The sequence below is a fragment of the Pseudophryne corroboree genome, chromosome 1, assembly GCF_028390025.1.
Source record: "Pseudophryne corroboree isolate aPseCor3 chromosome 1, aPseCor3.hap2, whole genome shotgun sequence".
NCBI classification, from domain to species: Eukaryota; Metazoa; Chordata; class Amphibia; order Anura; family Myobatrachidae; genus Pseudophryne; species Pseudophryne corroboree.
The window spans coordinates 886,456,612-886,476,390 of record NC_086444.1 but is presented as its reverse complement, the minus strand read 5'-3'; the positions used below and the strand labels follow the sequence as shown (position 1 = coordinate 886,476,390).

At 36.7% G+C, this 19,779-nt stretch overlaps 21 non-coding genes across 21 annotated transcripts; all 21 read right to left on the bottom strand.

The window, feature by feature from the left end:
- Positions 1-19: 19 nt before the first annotated feature.
- On the bottom strand, positions 20-92 carry TRNAK-UUU (transfer RNA lysine (anticodon UUU)). Its single transcript has one exon. It is a non-coding gene; the product is annotated as a tRNA-Lys (tRNA).
- Positions 93-670: 578 nt separating this feature from the next.
- Positions 671-743, bottom strand: TRNAK-UUU (transfer RNA lysine (anticodon UUU)). Its single transcript has one exon. It is a non-coding gene; the product is annotated as a tRNA-Lys (tRNA).
- Positions 744-1,322: 579 nt separating this feature from the next.
- TRNAK-UUU (transfer RNA lysine (anticodon UUU)) lies at positions 1,323-1,395 on the bottom strand. The gene has a single exon. It is a non-coding gene; the product is annotated as a tRNA-Lys (tRNA).
- Positions 1,396-1,974: 579 nt separating this feature from the next.
- On the bottom strand, positions 1,975-2,047 carry TRNAK-UUU (transfer RNA lysine (anticodon UUU)). Its single transcript has one exon. It is a non-coding gene; the product is annotated as a tRNA-Lys (tRNA).
- Positions 2,048-2,626: 579 nt separating this feature from the next.
- On the bottom strand, positions 2,627-2,699 carry TRNAK-UUU (transfer RNA lysine (anticodon UUU)). Its single transcript has one exon. It is a non-coding gene; the product is annotated as a tRNA-Lys (tRNA).
- A 579-nt stretch (positions 2,700-3,278) lies between these two features.
- On the bottom strand, positions 3,279-3,351 carry TRNAK-UUU (transfer RNA lysine (anticodon UUU)). The gene has a single exon. It is a non-coding gene; the product is annotated as a tRNA-Lys (tRNA).
- Positions 3,352-4,581: 1,230 nt separating this feature from the next.
- TRNAK-UUU (transfer RNA lysine (anticodon UUU)) lies at positions 4,582-4,654 on the bottom strand. Its single transcript has one exon. It is a non-coding gene; the product is annotated as a tRNA-Lys (tRNA).
- A 577-nt stretch (positions 4,655-5,231) lies between these two features.
- TRNAK-UUU (transfer RNA lysine (anticodon UUU)) lies at positions 5,232-5,304 on the bottom strand. The gene has a single exon. It is a non-coding gene; the product is annotated as a tRNA-Lys (tRNA).
- Positions 5,305-6,535: 1,231 nt separating this feature from the next.
- TRNAK-UUU (transfer RNA lysine (anticodon UUU)) lies at positions 6,536-6,608 on the bottom strand. Its single transcript has one exon. It is a non-coding gene; the product is annotated as a tRNA-Lys (tRNA).
- Positions 6,609-7,186: 578 nt separating this feature from the next.
- TRNAK-UUU (transfer RNA lysine (anticodon UUU)) lies at positions 7,187-7,259 on the bottom strand. The gene has a single exon. It is a non-coding gene; the product is annotated as a tRNA-Lys (tRNA).
- A 579-nt stretch (positions 7,260-7,838) lies between these two features.
- TRNAK-UUU (transfer RNA lysine (anticodon UUU)) lies at positions 7,839-7,911 on the bottom strand. Its single transcript has one exon. It is a non-coding gene; the product is annotated as a tRNA-Lys (tRNA).
- Positions 7,912-9,141: 1,230 nt separating this feature from the next.
- On the bottom strand, positions 9,142-9,214 carry TRNAK-UUU (transfer RNA lysine (anticodon UUU)). The gene has a single exon. It is a non-coding gene; the product is annotated as a tRNA-Lys (tRNA).
- A 580-nt stretch (positions 9,215-9,794) lies between these two features.
- TRNAK-UUU (transfer RNA lysine (anticodon UUU)) lies at positions 9,795-9,867 on the bottom strand. Its single transcript has one exon. It is a non-coding gene; the product is annotated as a tRNA-Lys (tRNA).
- Positions 9,868-10,446: 579 nt separating this feature from the next.
- Positions 10,447-10,519, bottom strand: TRNAK-UUU (transfer RNA lysine (anticodon UUU)). Its single transcript has one exon. It is a non-coding gene; the product is annotated as a tRNA-Lys (tRNA).
- Positions 10,520-11,097: 578 nt separating this feature from the next.
- TRNAK-UUU (transfer RNA lysine (anticodon UUU)) lies at positions 11,098-11,170 on the bottom strand. The gene has a single exon. It is a non-coding gene; the product is annotated as a tRNA-Lys (tRNA).
- Positions 11,171-11,749: 579 nt separating this feature from the next.
- On the bottom strand, positions 11,750-11,822 carry TRNAK-UUU (transfer RNA lysine (anticodon UUU)). Its single transcript has one exon. It is a non-coding gene; the product is annotated as a tRNA-Lys (tRNA).
- A 579-nt stretch (positions 11,823-12,401) lies between these two features.
- On the bottom strand, positions 12,402-12,474 carry TRNAK-UUU (transfer RNA lysine (anticodon UUU)). The gene has a single exon. It is a non-coding gene; the product is annotated as a tRNA-Lys (tRNA).
- A 579-nt stretch (positions 12,475-13,053) lies between these two features.
- TRNAK-UUU (transfer RNA lysine (anticodon UUU)) lies at positions 13,054-13,126 on the bottom strand. Its single transcript has one exon. It is a non-coding gene; the product is annotated as a tRNA-Lys (tRNA).
- Positions 13,127-14,356: 1,230 nt separating this feature from the next.
- Positions 14,357-14,429, bottom strand: TRNAK-UUU (transfer RNA lysine (anticodon UUU)). Its single transcript has one exon. It is a non-coding gene; the product is annotated as a tRNA-Lys (tRNA).
- A 1,230-nt stretch (positions 14,430-15,659) lies between these two features.
- On the bottom strand, positions 15,660-15,732 carry TRNAK-UUU (transfer RNA lysine (anticodon UUU)). The gene has a single exon. It is a non-coding gene; the product is annotated as a tRNA-Lys (tRNA).
- Positions 15,733-16,311: 579 nt separating this feature from the next.
- Positions 16,312-16,384, bottom strand: TRNAK-UUU (transfer RNA lysine (anticodon UUU)). Its single transcript has one exon. It is a non-coding gene; the product is annotated as a tRNA-Lys (tRNA).
- Between the last annotated feature and the right edge of the window lie 3,395 nt (positions 16,385-19,779).

Below are 19,779 nucleotides of genomic sequence, written 5' to 3'. Positions count from 1 at the left end.
CCATTGTTTAAAAGACACTCGCCTGAACAGGGACTTAAACCCTGGACCCTCAGATTAAAAGTCTGATGCTCTACCGACTGAGCTATCCAGGCTCTGAGCGCTAAAGTTGCCATATTGGAAACTGCTCAAATATATAAAACATGACAATTTGCTGTGCAATTACAAAAAATGTGGAAAAATATATGTGTTACTGCAATCATGAACTGAAAGACTTGGCTTGTAGGGTCTCTTGATGAAATATATTTTAGTTTCCTCTGTGTTTAAGATGTAAATCCTTAGATTCGTTAAGTATCACCTTACTTCAATAATCACATTCAATTATTTTTGTCAAAGAGGTTTGATTTATTACTTGTCTAATTTAATCACTGTGTGCCTATCAAAGAAGGATGGATTTGAGTTCCTGATGAAACAAAGTCTTTAGAACTGACATGTAGCGATACTACTTTGTGATGATTATATTACTAGATGCCAATAATGTGTGCCTATTGAAGAGTGATAAAGTCCATTCTTAATATTCTACAGAATCTTTCCAATCTATACACCTTCCCATTGAATAATGAACATAATCAGCATCAACAATTAAAAGATGGCTGCCTGCAGGAATGGATAATTTTAAACTCTGCAAAATTGTCCATTTCACAAACAAAAACACCATTGTTTAAAAGACACTCGCCTGAACAGGGACTTGAACCCTGGACCCTCAGATTAAAAGTCTGATGCTCTACCGACTGAGCTATCCAGGCTCTGAGTGCTGAAGTTGCCATATTGGAAACTGCTTGAAATATATAAAACATGACAATTTGCTGTGCAAATACAAAAAATGTGGATAAATATATGTGTTACTGCAATCATGAACTGAAAGACTTGGCTTGTAGGGTATCTTGATGAAATATATTTTAGTTTCCTCTGTGTTTAAGTTGTAAATCCTTAGATGCTTTAAGTATCACCTCACTTCAATAATCACATTCAATTATTTTTGTCAAAGAGGATTGATTTATTACTTGTCTAATTTAATCACTGTGTGCCTATCAAAGAAGGATGGATTTGAGTTCCTGATGAAACAAAGTCTTTAGAACTGACATGTAATGATACTACTTTGTGATGACTATATTACTAGATGCCAATAATGTGTGCCTATTGAAGAGTGATAAAGTCCATTCTTAATATTCTAAAGAATCTCTCCAATCTATACACCTTCCCATTGAATAATGAACATAATCAGCATCAACAATTCAAAGATGGCTGCCTGCAGGAATGGATGATTTTAAACTCTGCAAAATTGTCCACTTCACAAACAAAAACAACATTGTTTAAAAGACACTCGCCTGAACAGGGACTTGAACCCTGGACCCTCAGATTAAAAGTCTGATGCTCTACCGACTGAGTTATCCAGGCCCTGAGCACTGAAGTTGCCATATTGGAAACTGCTCGAAATATATAAAACATGACAATTTGCTGTGCAATTACAAAAAATGTGGAAAAATATATGTGTTACTGCAATCATGAACTGAAAGACTTGGCTTGTAGGGTCTCTTGATGAAATATATTTTAGTTTCCTCTGTGTTTAAGTTGTAAATCCTTAGATGCTTTAAGTATCACCTCACTTCAATAATCACATTCAATTATTTTTGTCAAAGAGGTTTGATTTATTACTTGTCTAATTTAATCACTGTGTGCCTATCAAAGAAGGATGGATTTGAGTTCCTGATGAAACAAAGTCTTTAGAACTGACATGTAGTGATACTACTTTGTGATGACTATAATACTAGATGCCAATAATGTGTGCCTATTGAAGAGTGATAAAGTCTATTCTTAATATTCTAAAGAATCTATCCAATCTATACACCTTCCCATTGAATAATGAACATAATCAGCATCAACAATTAAAAGATGGCTGCCTGCAGGAATGGATAATTTTAAACTCTGCAAAATTGTCCACTTCACAAACAAAAACACCATTGTTTAAAAGACACTCGCCTGAACAGGGACTTGAACCCTGGACCCTCAGATTAAAAGTCTGATGCTCTACCGACTGAGCTATTCAGACTCTGATCGCTGAAGTTGCCATATTGGAAACTGCTCGAAATATATAAAACATGACAATTTGCTGTGCAATTACAAAAAATGTGGAAAAATATATGTGTTACTGCTATCATGAACTAAAAGACTTGGCTTGTATGGTCTCTTGATGAAATATATTTTAGTTTCCTCTGTGTTTAAGATGTAAATCCTTAGATTCGTTAAGTATCACCTTACTTCAATAATCACATTCAATTATTTTTGTCAAAGAGGTTTGATTTATTACTTGTCTAATTTAATCACTGTGTGCCTATCAAAGAAAGATGGATTTGAGTTCCTGATGAAATAAAGTCTTTAGAACTGACATGTAGCGATACTACTTTGTGATGATTATATTACTAGATGCCAATAATGTGTGCCTATTGAAGAGTGATAAAGTCCATTCTTAATATTCTACAGAATCTTTCCAATCTATTCACCTTCCCATTGAATAATGAACATAATCAGCATCAACAATTAATAGATGGCTGCCTGCAGGAATGGATAATTTTAAACTCTGCAAAATTGTCCATTTCACAAACAAAAACACCATTGTTTAAAAGACACTCGTCTGAACAGGGACTTGAACCCTGGACCCTCAGATTAAAAGTCTGATGCTCTACCGACTGAGCTATCCAGGCTCTGAGTGCTGAAGCTGCCATATTGGAAACTGCTTGAAATACATAAAACATGACAATTTGCTGTGCAAATACAAAAAATGTGGATAAATATATGTGTTACTGCAATCATGAACTGAAAGACTTGGCTTGTAGGGTCTCTTGATTAAATATATTTTAGTTTCCTCTGTGTTTAAGTTGTAAATCCTTAGATGCTTTAAGTATCACCTCACTTCAATAATCACATTCAATTATTTTTGTCAAAGAGGATTGATTTATTACTTGTCTAATTTAATCACTGTGTGCCTATCAAAGAAGGATGGATTTGAGTTCCTGATGAAACAAAGTCTTTAGAACTGACATGTAGTGATACTACTTTGTGATGACTATATTACTAGATGCCAATAATGTGTGCCTATTGAAGAGTGATAAAGTCCATTCTTAATATTCTAAAGAATCTCTCCAATCTATACACCTTCCCATTACATAATGAACATAATCAGCATCAACAATTAAAAGATGGCTGCCTGCAGGAATGGATAATTTTAAACTCTGTAAAATTGTCCACTTCACAAACAAAAACAACATTATTTAAAAGATACTCGCCTGAACAGGGACTTGAACCCTGGACCCTCAGATTAAAAGTCTGATGCTTTACCGACTGAGCTATCCAGGCTCTGAGCACTGAAGTTGCCATATTGGAAACTGCTCGAAATATATAAAACATGACAATTTGCTGTGCAATTACAAAAAATGTGGAAAAATATATGTGTTACTGCTATCATGAACTAAAAGACTTGGCTTGTATGGTCTCTTGATGAAATATATTTTAGTTTCCTCTGTATTTAAGATGTAAATCCTTAGATTCGTTAAGTATCACCTTACTTCAATAATCACATTCAATTATTTTTGTCAAAGAGGTTTGATTTATTACTTGTCTAATTTAATCACTGTGTGCCTATCAAAGAAAGATGGATTTGAGTTCCTGATGAAATAAAGTCTTTAGAACTGACATGTAGCGATACTACTTGTGATGATTATATTACTAGATGCCAATAATGTGTGCCTATTGAAGAGTGATAAAGTCCATTCTTAATATTCTACAGAATCTTTCCAATCTATTCACCTTCCCATTGAATAATGAACATAATCAGCATCAACAATTAATAGATGGCTGCCAGCAGGAATGGATAATTTTAAACTCTGCAAAATTGTCCATTTCACAAACAAAAACACCATTGTTTAAAAGACATTCGCCTGAACAGGGACTTGAACCATGGACCCTCAGATTAAAAGTCTGATGCTCTACCGACTGAGCAATCCAGGCTCTGAGTGCAGAAGTTGCCATATTGGAAACTGCTTGAAATATATAAAACATGACAATTTGCTGTGCAAATACAAAAAATGTGGATAAATATATGTGTTACTGCAATCATGAACTGAAAGACTTGGCTTGTAGGGTATCTTGATTAAATATATTTTAGTTTCCTCTGTGTTTAAGTTGTAAATCCTTAGATGCTTTAAGTATCACCTCACTTCAATAATCACATTCAATTATTTTTGTCAAAGAGGATTGATTTATTACTTGTCTAATTTAATCACTGTGTGCCTATCAAAGAAGGATGGATTTGAGTTCCTGATGAAACAAAGTCTTTAGAACTGACATGTAATGATACTACTTTGTGATGACTATATTACTAGATGCCAATAATGTGTGCCTATTGAAGAGTGATAAAGTCCATTCTTAATATTCTAAAGAATCTCTCCAATCTATACACCTTCCCATTAAATAATGAACATAATCAGCATCAACAATTAAAAGATGGCTGCCTGCAGGAATGGATGATTTTAAACTCTGCAAAATTGTCCACTTCACAAACAAAAACAACATTGTTTAAAAGACACTCGCCTGAACAGGGACTTGAACCCTGGACCCTCAGATTAAAAGTCTGATGCTCTACCGACTGAGCTATCCAGGTTCTGAGCGCTGAAGTTGCCATATTGGAAACTGCTCAAATATATAAAACATGACAATTTGCTGTGCAATTACAAAAAATGTGGAAAAATATATGTGTTACTGCTATCATGAACTAAAAGGCTTGGCTTGTAGGGTCTCTTGATGAAATATATTTTAGTTTCCTCTGTGTTTAAGATGTAAATCCTTAGATTCGTTAAGTATCACCTTACTTCAATAATCACATTCAATTATTTTTGTCAAAGAGGTTTGATTTATTACTTGTCTAATTTAATCACTGTGTGCCTATCAAAGAAAGATGGATTTGAGTTCCTGATGAAATAAAGTCTTTAGAACTGACATGTAGCGATACTACTTGTGATGATTATATTACTAGATGCCAATAATGTGTGCCTATTGAAGAGTGATAAAGTCCATTCTTAATATTCTACAGAATCTTTCCAATCTATTCACCTTCCCATTGAATAATGAACATAATCAGCATCAACAATTAATAGATGGCTGCCTGCAGGAATGGATAATTTTAAACTCTGCAAAATTGTCCATTTCACAAACAAAAACACCATTGTTTAAAAGACATTCGCCTGAACAGGGACTTGAACCCTGGACCCTCAGATTAAAAGTCTGATGCTCTACCGACTGAGCTATCCAGGCTCTGAGTGCAGAAGTTGCCATATTGGAAACTGCTTGAAATATATAAAACATGACAATTTGCTGTGCAAATACAAAAAATGTGGATAAATATATGTGTTACTGCAATCATGAACTGAAAGACTTGGCTTGTAGGGTATCTTGATGAAATATATTTTAGTTTCCTCTGTGTTTAAGTTGTAAATCCTTAGATGCTTTAAGTATCACCTCACTTCAATAATCACATTCAATTATTTTTGTCAAAGAGGATTGATTTATTACTTGTCTAATTTAATCACTGTGTGCCTATCAAAGAAGGATGGATTTGAGTTCCTGATGAAACAAAGTCTTTAGAACTGACATGTAATGATACTACTTTGTGATGACTATATTACTAGATGCCAATAATGTGTGCCTATTGAAGAGTGATAAAGTCCATTCTTAATATTCTAAAGAATCTCTCCAATCTATACACCTTCCCATTGAATAATGAACATAATCAGCATCAACAATTCAAAGATGGCTGCCTGCAGGAATGGATGATTTTAAACTCTGCAAAATTGTCCACTTCACAAACAAAAACAACATTGTTTAAAAGACACTCGCTTGAACAGGGACTTGAACCCTGGACCCTCAGATTAAAAGTCTGATGCTCTACCGACTGAGTTATCCAGGCCCTGAGCACTGAAGTTGCCATATTGGAAACTGCTCGAAATATATAAAACATGACAATTTGCTGTGCAATTACAAAAAATGTGGAAAAATATATGTGTTACTGCAATCATGAACTGAAAGACTTGGCTTGTAGGGTCTCTTGATGAAATATATTTTAGTTTCCTCTGTGTTTAAGTTGTAAATCCTTAGATGCTTTAAGTATCACCTCACTTCAATAATCACATTCAATTATTTTTGTCAAAGAGGTTTGATTTATTACTTGTCTAATTTAATCACTGTGTGCCTATCAAAGAAGGATGGATTTGAGTTCCTGATGAAACAAAGTCTTTAGAACTGACATGTAGTGATACTACTTTGTGATGACTATAATACTAGATGCCAATAATGTGTGCCTATTGAAGAGTGATAAAGTCTATTCTTAATATTCTAAAGAATCTATCCAATCTATACACCTTCCCATTGAATAATGAACATAATCAGCATCAACAATTAAAAGATGGCTGCCTGCAGGAATGGATAATTTTAAACTCTGCAAAATTGTCCACTTCACAAACAAAAACACCATTGTTTAAAAGACACTCGCCTGAACAGGGACTTGAACCCTGGACCCTCAGATTAAAAGTCTGATGCTTTACCGACTGAGCTATCCAGGCTCTGAGCACTGAAGTTGCCATATTGGAAACTGCTCGAAATATATAAAACATGACAATTTGCTGTGCAATTACAAAAAATGTGGAAAAATATATGTGTTACTGCTATCATGAACTAAAAGACTTGGCTTGTATGGTCTCTTGATGAAATATATTTTAGTTTCCTCTGTATTTAAGATGTAAATCCTTAGATTCGTTAAGTATCACCTTACTTCAATAATCACATTCAATTATTTTTGTCAAAGAGGTTTGATTTATTACTTGTCTAATTTAATCACTGTGTGCCTATCAAAGAAAGATGGATTTGAGTTCCTGATGAAATAAAGTCTTTAGAACTGACATGTAGCGATACTACTTGTGATGATTATATTACTAGATGCCAATAATGTGTGCCTATTGAAGAGTGATAAAGTCCATTCTTAATATTCTACAGAATCTTTCCAATCTATTCACCTTCCCATTGAATAATGAACATAATCAGCATCAACAATTAATAGATGGCTGCCAGCAGGAATGGATAATTTTAAACTCTGCAAAATTGTCCATTTCACAAACAAAAACACCATTGTTTAAAAGACATTCGCCTGAACAGGGACTTGAACCCTGGACCCTCAGATTAAAAGTCTGATGCTCTACCGACTGAGCAATCCAGGCTCTGAGTGCAGAAGTTGCCATATTGGAAACTGCTTGAAATATATAAAACATGACAATTTGCTGTGCAAATACAAAAAATGTGGATAAATATATGTGTTACTGCAATCATGAACTGAAAGACTTGGCTTGTAGGGTATCTTGATTAAATATATTTTAGTTTCCTCTGTGTTTAAGTTGTAAATCCTTAGATGCTTTAAGTATCACCTCACTTCAATAATCACATTCAATTATTTTTGTCAAAGAGGATTGATTTATTACTTGTCTAATTTAATCACTGTGTGCCTATCAAAGAAGGATGGATTTGAGTTCCTGATGAAACAAAGTCTTTAGAACTGACATGTAATGATACTACTTTGTGATGACTATATTACTAGATGCCAATAATGTGTGCCTATTGAAGAGTGATAAAGTCCATTCTTAATATTCTAAAGAATCTCTCCAATCTATACACCTTCCCATTAAATAATGAACATAATCAGCATCAACAATTAAAAGATGGCTGCCTGCAGGAATGGATGATTTTAAACTCTGCAAAATTGTCCACTTCACAAACAAAAACAACATTGTTTAAAAGACACTCGCCTGAACAGGGACTTGAACCCTGGACCCTCAGATTAAAAGTCTGATGCTCTACCGACTGAGCTATCCAGGTTCTGAGCGCTGAAGTTGCCATATTGGAAACTGCTCAAATATATAAAACATGACAATTTGCTGTGCAATTACAAAAAATGTGGAAAAATATATGTGTTACTGCTATCATGAACTGAAAGGCTTGGCTTGTAGGGTCTCTTGATGAAATATATTTTAGTTTCCTCTGTGTTTAAGATGTAAATCCTTAGATTCGTTAAGTATCACCTTACTTCAATAATCACATTCAATTATTTTTGTTAAAGAGGTTTGATTTATTACTTGTCAATTTTAATCACTGTGTGCCTATCAAAGAAGGATGGATTTGAGTTCCTGATGAAATAAAGTCTTTAGAACTGACATGTAGCGATACTACTTTGTGATGATTATATTACTAGATGCCAATAATGTGTGCCTATTGAAGAGTGATAAAGTCCGTTCTTAATATTCTACAGAATCTTTCCAATCTATACACCTTCCCATTGAATAATGAACATAATCAGCATCAACAATTAAAAGATGGCTGCCTGCAGGAATGGATAATTTTAAACTCTGCAAAATTGTCCATTTCACAAACAAAAACACCATTGTTTAAAAGACACTCGCCTGAACAGGGACTTGAACCCTGGACCCTCATATTAAAAGTCTGATGCTCTACCGACTGAGTTATCCTGGCTCTGAGTGCTGAAGTTGCCATTTTGGAAACTGCTCGAAATATATAAAACATGACAATTTGCTGTGCAATTACAAAAAATGTGGAAAAATATATGTGTTACTGCAATCATGAACTGAAAGACTTGGCTTGTAGGGTCTCTTGATGAAATATATTTTAGTTTCCTCTGTGTTTAAGATGTAAATCCTTAGATTCGTTAAGTATCACCTTACTTCAATAATCACATTCAATTATTTTTGTCAAAGAGGTTTGATTTATTACTTGTCTAATTTAACCACTGTGTGCCTATCAAAGAAGGATGGATTTGAGTTCCTGATAAAATAAAGTCTTTAGAACTAACATGTAGCGATACTACTTTGTGATGATTATATTACTAGATGCCAATAATGTGTGCCTATTGAAGAGTGATAAAGTCCATTCTTAATATTCTACAGAATCTTTCTAATCTTTTCACCTTCCCATTGAATAATGAACATAATCAGCATCAACAATTAAAAGATGGCTGCCTGCAGGAATGGATGATTTTAAACTCTGCAAAATTGTCCATTTCACAAACAAAAACACCATTGTTTAAAAGACACTCGCCTGAACAGGGACTTGAACCCTGTATCCTCAGATTAAAAGTCTGATGCTCTACCGACTGAGCTATCCAGGCTCTGAGCACTGAAGTTGCCATATTGGAAACTGCTCGAAATATATAAAACATGACAATTTGCTGTGCAATTACAAAAAATGTGGAAAAATGTATGTGTTACTGCTATCATGAACTGAAAGACTTGGCTTGTAGGGTCTCTTGATGAAATATATTTTAGTTTCCTCTGTGTTTAAGATGTAAATCCTTAGATTCGTTAAGTATCACCTTACTTCAATAATCACATTCAATTATTTTTGTCAAAGAAGTTTGATTTATTACTTGTCTAATTTAATCACTGTGTGCCTATCAAAGAAGGATGGATTTGAGTTCCTGATGAAATAAAGTCTTTAGAACTGACATGTAGCGATACTACTTTGTGATGATTATATTACTAGATGCCAATAATGTGTGCCTATTAAAGAGTGATAAAGTCCATTCTTAATATTCTACAGAATCTTTCCAATCTATACACCTTCCCATTGAATAATGAACATAATCAGCATCAACAATTAAAAGATGGCTGCCTGCAGGAATGGATAATTTTAAGCTCTGCAAAATTGTCCATTTCACAAAACAAAAACACCATTGTTTAAAAGACACTCGCCTGAATAGGGACTTGAACCCTGGACCCTCAGATTAAAAGTCTGATGCTCTACCAACTGAGCTATCCAGGCTCTGAGTGCAGAAGTTGCCATATTGGAAACTGCTCGAAATATATAAAACATGACAATTTGCTGTGCAATTACAAAAAATGTGGAAAAATATATGTGTTACTGCAATCATGAACTGAAAGACTTGGCTTGTAGGGTCTCTTGATGAAATATATTTTAGTTTCCTCTGTGTTTAAGTTGTAAATCCTTAGATGCTTTAAGTATCACCTCACTTCAATAATCACATTCAATTATTTTTGTCAAAGAGGTTTGATTAATTACTTGTCTAATTTAATCACTGTGTGCCTATCAAAGAAGGATGGATTTGAGTTCCTGATGAAACAAAGTCTTTAGAACTGACATGTAGTGATACTACTTTGTGATGACTATATTACTAGATGCCAATAATGTGTGCCTATTGAAGAGTGATAAAGTCTATTCTTAATATTCTAAAGAATCTCTCCAATCTATACACCTTCCCATTGATTAATGAACATAATCAGCATCAACAATTAAAAGATGGCTGCCTGCAGGAATGGATAATTTTAAACTCTGCAAAATTGTCCACTTCAAAAACAAAAACACCATTGTTTAAAAGACACTCGCCTGAACAGGGACTTGAACCCTGGACCCTCAGATTAAAAGTCTGATGCTGTACCGACTGAGCTATCCAGGCTCTGAGCGCTGAAGTTGCCATATTGGAAACTGCTCAAATATATAAAACATGACAATTTGCTGTGCAATTACAAAAAATGTGGAAAAATATATGTGTTACTGCAATCATGAACTGAAAGACTTGGCTTGTAGGGTCTCTTGATTAAATATATTTTAGTTTCCTCTGTGTTTAAGTTGTAAATCCTTAGATGCTTTAAGTATCACCTCACTTCAATAATCACATTCAATTATTTTTGTCAAAGAGGTTTGATTTATTACTTGTCTAATTTAATCACTGTGTGCCTATCAAAGAAGGATGGATTTGAGTTCCTGATGAAATAAAGTCTTTAGAACTGACATGTAGCGATACTACTTTGTGATGATTATATTACTAGATGCCAATAATGTGTGCCTATTAAAGAGTGATAAAGTCCATTCTTAATATTCTACACAATCTATCCAATCTATACACCTTCCCATTGAATAATGAACATAATCAGCATCAACAATTAAAAGATGGCTGCCTGCAGGAATGGATAATTTTAAACTCTGCAAAATTGTCCATTTCACAAACAAAAACACCATTGTTTAAAAGACATTCGCCTGAACAGGGACTTGAACCCTGGACCCTCAGATTAAAAGTCTGATGCTCTACCGACTGAGCTATCCAGGCTCTGAGTGCAGAAGTTGCCATATTGGAAACTGCTTGAAATATATAAAACATGACAATTTGCTGTGCAAATACAAAAAATGTGGATAAATATATGTGTTACTGCAATCATGAACTGAAAGACTTGGCTTGTAGGGTATCTTGATGAAATATATTTTAGTTTCCTCTGTGTTTAAGTTGTAAATCCTTAGATGCTTTAAGTATCACCTCACTTCAATAATCACATTCAATTATTTTTGTCAAAGAGGATTGATTTATTACTTGTCTAATTTAATCACTGTGTGCCTATCAAAGAAGGATGGATTTGAGTTCCTGATGAAACAAAGTCTTTAGAACTGACATGTAATGATACTACTTTGTGATGACTATATTACTAGATGCCAATAATGTGTGCCTATTGAAGAGTGATAAAGTCCATTCTTAATATTCTAAAGAATCTCTCCAATCTATACACCTTCCCATTGAATAATGAACATAATCAGCATCAACAATTCAAAGATGGCTGCCTGCAGGAATGGATGATTTTAAACTCTGCAAAATTGTCCACTTCACAAACAAAAACAACATTGTTTAAAAGACACTCGCCTGAACAGGGACTTGAACCCTGGACCCTCAGATTAAAAGTCTGATGCTCTACCGACTGAGTTATCCAGGCCCTGAGCACTGAAGTTGCCATATTGGAAACTGCTCGAAATATATAAAACATGACAATTTGCTGTGCAATTACAAAAAATGTGGAAAAATATATGTGTTACTGCAATCATGAACTGAAAGACTTGGCTTGTAGGGTCTCTTGATGAAATATATTTTAGTTTCCTCTGTGTTTAAGTTGTAAATCCTTAGATGCTTTAAGTATCACCTCACTTCAATAATCACATTCAATTATTTTTGTCAAAGAGGTTTGATTTATTACTTGTCTAATTTAATCACTGTGTGCCTATCAAAGAAGGATGGATTTGAGTTCCTGATGAAACAAAGTCTTTAGAACTGACATGTAGTGATACTACTTTGTGATGACTATAATACTAGATGCCAATAATGTGTGCCTATTGAAGAGTGATAAAGTCTATTCTTAATATTCTAAAGAATCTATCCAATCTATACACCTTCCCATTGAATAATGAACATAATCAGCATCAACAATTAAAAGATGGCTGCCTGCAGGAATGGATAATTTTAAACTCTGCAAAATTGTCCACTTCACAAACAAAAACACCATTGTTTAAAAGACACTCACCTGAACAGGGACTTGAACCCTGGATCCTCAGATTAAAAGTCTGATGCTCTACCGACTGAGCTATCCAGGCTCTGAGTGCTGAAGTTGCCATATTGGAAACTGCTTGAAATACATAAAACATGACAATTTGCTGTGCAAATACAAAAAATGTGGATAAATATATGTGTTACTGCAATCATGAACTGAAAGACTTGGCTTGTAGGGTCTCTTGATTAAATATATTTTAGTTTCCTCTGTGTTTAAGTTGTAAATCCTTAGATGCTTTAAGTATCACCTCACTTCAATAATCACATTCAATTATTTTTGTCAAAGAGGATTGATTTATTACTTGTCTAATTTAATCACTGTGTGCCTATCAAAGAAGGATGGATTTGAGTTCCTGATGAAACAAAGTCTTTAGAACTGACATGTAGTGATACTACTTTGTGATGACTATATTACTAGATGCCAATAATGTGTGCCTATTGAAGAGTGATAAAGTCCATTCTTAATATTCTAAAGAATCTCTCCAATCTATACACCTTCCCATTACATAATGAACATAATCAGCATCAACAATTAAAAGATGGCTGCCTGCAGGAATGGATAATTTTAAACTCTGTAAAATTGTCCACTTCACAAACAAAAACAACATTATTTAAAAGACACTCGCCTGAACAGGGACTTGAACCCTGGACCCTCAGATTAAAAGTCTGATGCTTTACCGACTGAGCTATCCAGGCTCTGAGCACTGAAGTTGCCATATTGGAAACTGCTCGAAATATATAAAACATGACAATTTGCTGTGCAATTACAAAAAATGTCGAAAAATATATGTGTTACTGCTATCATGAACTAAAAGACTTGGCTTGTATGGTCTCTTGATGAAATATATTTTAGTTTCCTCTGTGTTTAAGATGTAAATCCTTAGATTCGTTAAGTATCACCTTACTTCAATAATCACATTCAATTATTTTTGTCAAAGAGGTTTGATTTATTACTTGTCTAATTTAATCACTGTGTGCCTATCAAAGAAGGATGGATTTGAGTTCCTGATGAAATAAAGTCTTTAGAACTGACATGTAGCGATACTACTTGTGATGATTATATTACTAGATGCCAATAATGTGTGCCTATTGAAGAGTGATAAAGTCCGTTCTTAATATTCTACAGAATCTTTCCAATCTATACACCTTCCCATTGAATAATGAACATAATCAGCATCAACAATTAAAAGATGGCTGCCTGCAGGAATGGATAATTTTAAACTCTGCAAAATTGTCCATTTCACAAACAAAAACACCATTGTTTAAAAGACACTCGCCTGAACAGGGACTTGAACCCTGGACCCTCATATTAAAAGTCTGATGCTCTACCGACTGAGTTATCCTGGCTCTGAGTGCTGAAGTTGCCATTTTGGAAACTGCTCGAAATATATAAAACATGACAATTTGCTGTGCAATTACAAAAAATGTGGAAAAATATATGTGTTACTGCAATCATGAACTGAAAGACTTGGCTTGTAGGGTCTCTTGATGAAATATATTTTAGTTTCCTCTGTGTTTAAGATGTAAATCCTTAGATTCATTAAGTATCACCTTACTTCAATAATCACATTCAATTATTTTTGTCAAAGAGGTTTGATTTATTACTTGTCTAATTTAACCACTGTGTGCCTATCAAAGAAGGATGGATTTGAGTTCCTGATAAAATAAAGTCTTTAGAACTAACATGTAGCGATACTACTTTGTGATGATTATATTACTAGATGCCAATAATGTGTGCCTATTGAAGAGTGATAAAGTCCATTCTTAATATTCTAAAGAACCTCTCCAATCTATACACCTTCCCATTAAATAATGAACATAATCAGCATCAACAATTAAAAGATGGCTGCCTGCATGAATGGATGATTTTAAACTCTGCAAAATTGTCCACTTCACAAACAAAAACAACATTGTTTAAAAGACACTCGCCTGAACAGGGACTTGAACCCTGGACTCTCAGATTAAAAGTCTGATGCTCTACCGACTGAGCTATCCAGGCTCTGAGCGCTGAAGTTGCCATATTGGAAACTGCTCAAATATATAAAACATGACAATTTGCTGTGCAATTACAAAAAATGTGGAAAAATATATGTGTTACTGCTATCATGAACTGAAAGACTTCGCTTGTAGGGTCTCTTGATGAAATATATTTTAGTTTCCTCTGTGTTTAAGATGTAAATCCTTAGATTCGTTAAGTATCACCTTACTTCAATAATCACATTCAATTATTTTTGTTAAAGAGGTTTGATTTATTACTTGTCAATTTTAATCACTGTGTGCCTATCAAAGAAGGATGGATTTGAGTTCCTGATGAAATAAAGTCTTTAGAACTGACATGTAGCGATACTACTTTGTGATGATTATATTACTAGATGCCAAGAATGTGTGCCTATTGAAGAGTGATAAAGTCCATTCTTAATATTCTACAGAATCTTTCCAATCTATACACCTTCCCATTGAATAATGAACATAATCAGCATCAACAATTAAAAGATGGCTGCCTGCAGGAATGGATAATTTTAAACTCTGCAAAATTGTCCATTTCACAAACAAAAACACCATTGTTTAAAAGACACTCGCCTGAACAGGGACTTGAACCCTGGACCCTCAGATTAAAAGTCTGATGCTCTACCGACTGAGTTATCCTAGCTCTGAGTGCTGAAGTTGCCATTTTGGAAACTGCTCGAAATATATAAAACATGACAATTTGCTGTGCAATTACAAAAAATGTGGAAAAATATATGTGTTACTGCAATCATGAACTGAAAGACTTGGCTTGTAGGGTCTCTTGATGAAATATATTTTAGTTTCCTCTGTGTTTAAGATGTAAATCCTTAGATTCATTAAGTATCACCTTACTTCAATAATCACATTCAATTATTTTTGTCAAAGAGGTTTGATTTATTACTTGTCTAATTTAACCACTGTGTTCCTATCAAAGAAGGATGGATTTGAGTTCCTGATGAAATAAAGTCTTTAGAACTAACATGTAGCGATACTACTTTGTGATGATTATATTACTAGATGCCAATAATGTGTGCCTATTGAAGAGTGATAAAGTCCATTCTTAATATTCTACAGAATCTTTCTAATCTTTTCACCTTCCCATTGAATAATGAACATAATCAGCATCAACAATTAAAAGATGGCTGCCTGCAGGAATGGATGATTTTAAACTCTGCAAAATTGTCCATTTCACAAACAAAAACACCATTGTTTAAAAGACACTCGCCTGAACAGGGACTTGAACCCTGGACCCTCAGATTAAAAGTATGATGCTCTACCGACTGAGCTATCCAGGCTCTGAGCACTGAAGTTGCCCTATTGGAAACTGCTCGAAATATATAAAACATGACAATTTGCTGTGCAATTACAAAAAATGTGGAAAAATGTATGTGTTACTGCTATCATGAACTGAAAGACTTGGCTTGTAGGGTCTCTTGATGAAATATATTTTAGTTTCCTCTGTGTTTAAGATGTAAATCCTTAGATTCGTTAAGTATCACCTTACTTCAATAATCACATTCAATTATTTTTGTCAAAGAAGTTTGATTTATTACTTGTCTAATTTAATCACTGTGTGCCTATCAAAGAAGGATGGATTTGAGTTCCTGATTAAATAAAGTCTTTAGAACTGACATGTAGCGATACTACTTTGTGATGATTATATTACTAGATGCCAATAATGTGTGCCTATTGAAGAGTGATAAAGTCCATTCTTAATATTCTACAGAATCTTTCCAATCTATACACCTTCCCATTGAATAATGAACATAATCAGCATCAACAATTAAAAGATGGCTGCCTGCAGGAATGGATAATTTTAAACTCTGCAAAATTGTCCATTTCACAAACAAAAACACCATTGTTTAAAAGAAACTCGCCTGAACACGGACTTGAACCCTGAACCCTCAGATTAAAAGTCTGATGCTCTACCGACTGAGCTATCCAGGCTCTGAGCACTGAAGTTGCCATATTGGAAACTGCTCGAAATATATAAAACATGACAATTTGCTGTGCAATTACAAAAAATGTGGAAAAATATATGTGTTACTGCTATCATGAACTGAAAGACTTGGCTTGTAGGGTCTCTTGATGAAATATATTTTAGTTTCCTCTGTGTTTAAGATGTAAATCCTTAGATTCGTTAAGTATCACCTTACTTCAATAATCACATTCAATTATTTTTGTTAAAGAGGTTTGATTTATTACTTGTCTATTTTAATCACTGTGTGCCTATCAAAGAAGGATGGATTTGAGTTCCTGATGAAATAAAGTCTTTAGAACTGACATGTAGCGATACTACTTTGTGATGATTATATTACTAGATGCCAATAATGTGTGCCTATTGAAGAGTGATAAAGTCCATTCTTAATATTCTACAGAATCTTTCCAATCTATACACCTTCCCATTGAATAATGAACATAATCAGCATCAACAATTAAAAGATGGCTGCCTGCAGGAATGGATGATTTTAAACTCTGCAAAATTGTCCATTTCACAAACAAAAGCACCATTGTTTAAAAGACACTCGCCTGAACAGGGACTTGAACCCTGGACCCTCAGATCAGAGGCGTATCTAGCACGGGGCGAGCAGGGCATGTGCCCTGGGCGCTATGGAAGCCCCAACAGAGGGGGCGCCACCGGCACGGCCCGCTCACCCCATGCGACAGGGATTCCGCCGGCGCTACCTGCGGCGCTCTCCCTGTCTTCCCGGCTGCTGTGCCTGTCACACTGGACAGGCAGCGGCAGCCAGGAGCCTCCGCTCATCCCCCCCTCCTCCCTACACATTGTACAGTGCGCGATCGCGCGTGCGCGCGACCGCGACCTTGGAGGTACGCGCGTGCGCGGCCTCGGTGAGCGGGCTTAACAGGTGAGCGGCCTTTACAAATGTTTATAGTTTTTTTCTGTCGGGAGAGGGGGATGCGGGACAGTGTGTGTGTTAATTGTGTGGGTGTGTGTGACAGTGTGAGTGTGTGTTAATTGTGTGCGTGTGTTAATTGTGTGTGTGTGGGACAGTGTGAGTGTGTGTTAATTGTGTGAGTGTGTTAATTGTGTGTGTGGGACAGTGTGAATGTGTGTTAATTGTGTGAGTGTGTTAATTGTGCGTGTGTGGGACAGTGTGAGTGTGTTAATTGTGTGTGTGTGGGACAGTGCGTGCGTGTGTGTTAATTGTGTGTGTGTGTGTGTGTGTGTGTGGGACAGTGTGCGTGTGTGTTAATTGTGTGTGTGTGTGTGTGTGTGGGACAGTGTGCGTGTGTGTGGGACAGTGTGCGTGTGTGTTAATTGTGTGTGTGTGTGTGTGTGGGACAGTGTGTGTGTGTGTTAATTGTGTGTGTGTGTGGGACAATGTGCGTGTGTGTTAATTGTGTGTGTGTGTGGGACAGTGTGCGTGTGTGTTAATTGTGTGTGTGTGTGTGTGTGTGTGTGTGTGTGTGGGACAGTGTGCGTGTGTGTTAATTGTGTGTGTATGTGTGTGGGACAGTGTGCGTGTGTGTTAATTGTGTGTGTGTGGGGGACAGTGTGCGTGTGTGTTAATTGTGTATGTGTGTATGTGTGTGGGACAGTGTGTGTGTGTTAATTGTCCCGGCGGTGATTGGTGTCTGCAGTGTGCGCCCCCATCCCCCGTCCTCCTCCGCTGCCAGGAGCGGTGTTGTGCGGCTCTCCCCCTCCTCCGTCGGCTCCGTCCTCCCGTCGTGGCTCTGCAGTGTGTGCCGGTCTCCCCAGCAGCAGCAGCAGCAGGTTAGTCTCTCTCTCTCCTCCCCCCCCCCTCTCTCTCTCTCTCTCTCTCTCCTCCTGTGGATTGAAGTTTGTAAGTATCATTTTCATTTTTAACAGGTACCCCTATTGGATTCTACTGACAAGTGGACGTGACCGGCGTGGGATGTAGGTAAGTAATCTGTCTCTCATTTTTACAGGTACCCCTATTGGATTCTCCTGACAAGTGGACGTGACCGGCGTGGGATGTAGGTAAGTAATCTGTCTCTCATTTTTACAGGTACCCCTATTGGATTCTACTGACAAGTGGACGTGACCAGCGTGGGATGTAGGTAAGTAATCTGTCTCTCATTTTTACAGGTACCCCTATTGGATTCTACTGGACAAGTGGACGTGACCAGCGTGGGATGTAGGTAAGTAATCTGTCTCTCATTTTTACAGGTACCCCTATTGGATTTTACTGGACAAGTGGACGTGATCGGCGTGGGATGTAGGTAAGTAATGTGTCTCTCATTTTTACAGGTACCCCTATTGGATTCTACTGGACAAGTGGACATGACCGGCGTGGGATATAGGTAAGTATGTGTGAGTGTGTAAGTGTGTTTTAATAAATTTTTACTGTCACGGTGTGTGAGTTGTGTTTTTATTTGGGTATTTTTTCTGTTGTAGATTTACAGGTACCAGCGGGCCTGTTATTTCCCCGCATGCTGGTACTTGAGGTTCTCCAAGTACCAGCAAGCGGGGGAGACTTGCTGGGCCTTGTAGTTCCACAACAAAAAACAATATTCTTTTTTTTAATTACATGGCTATCAGTCTCCCATCCACCGCCCACGGATGGGGGGGACAGCCTCGGGCTTCACCCCTGGCCCTTGGGTGCCTGGAGGGGGGGTGACCCCTTGATTTAAGGGGACCCCACTCCTCCAGGGAACCCTGGCCAGTGGTGACTAGTTGGGGGGGTAATGCCACGGCCGCAGGGACCTACATAAATGTGTCACCCGGCTGTGGCATTATGTCCCTGGCTAGTGGAGCCTGGTGCTGGTTTTAAAAATACGGGGGACCCCTACATCTTTTGTCCCCCGTATTTTTGGAACCAGGACCGGAATAAGAGCCCGGTGCTGGTTGTCTAAATACGGGGAACCCCTGTCCAATTTTTTCCCAGTGTTTAAACAACCAGGACCGGCTCAAAGAGCCCGAGGCTGGTTATACTTAGGAGGGGGGACCTCACACATTTTTTTTGTACATTTTTTAACCCATTCAGACCCTTCTCCATTAAGATAATGGAAGCCCTGGACAACAAAATTGCATTCATGTCCTCCTCCCACTCCCTTCCTAGTCCCAAACACTAATTATTATTTTTTTCTATAAAAATGTACAATATATCACAAGTATGATGAGCAGGCAGGCAGCGGGCATTGGCGGCATCGGACTAGGATGCAAATTAGTGTCGGAGGGCTGGGTCAGTTGATGGTGGGCGGGTTTGTAAGCCATTGGTGGTGGCAGCGGGCATCGGCTCAGAGGCAGTGGCGGCAATTGGCTCGGTGGCGGTAGGGGTCATCGACAGGATTCGGTGGACATTATGTCTGTAGTGTCTCACCAGCCACTAACCTCACCGCACGCCACTGGTGAGTGG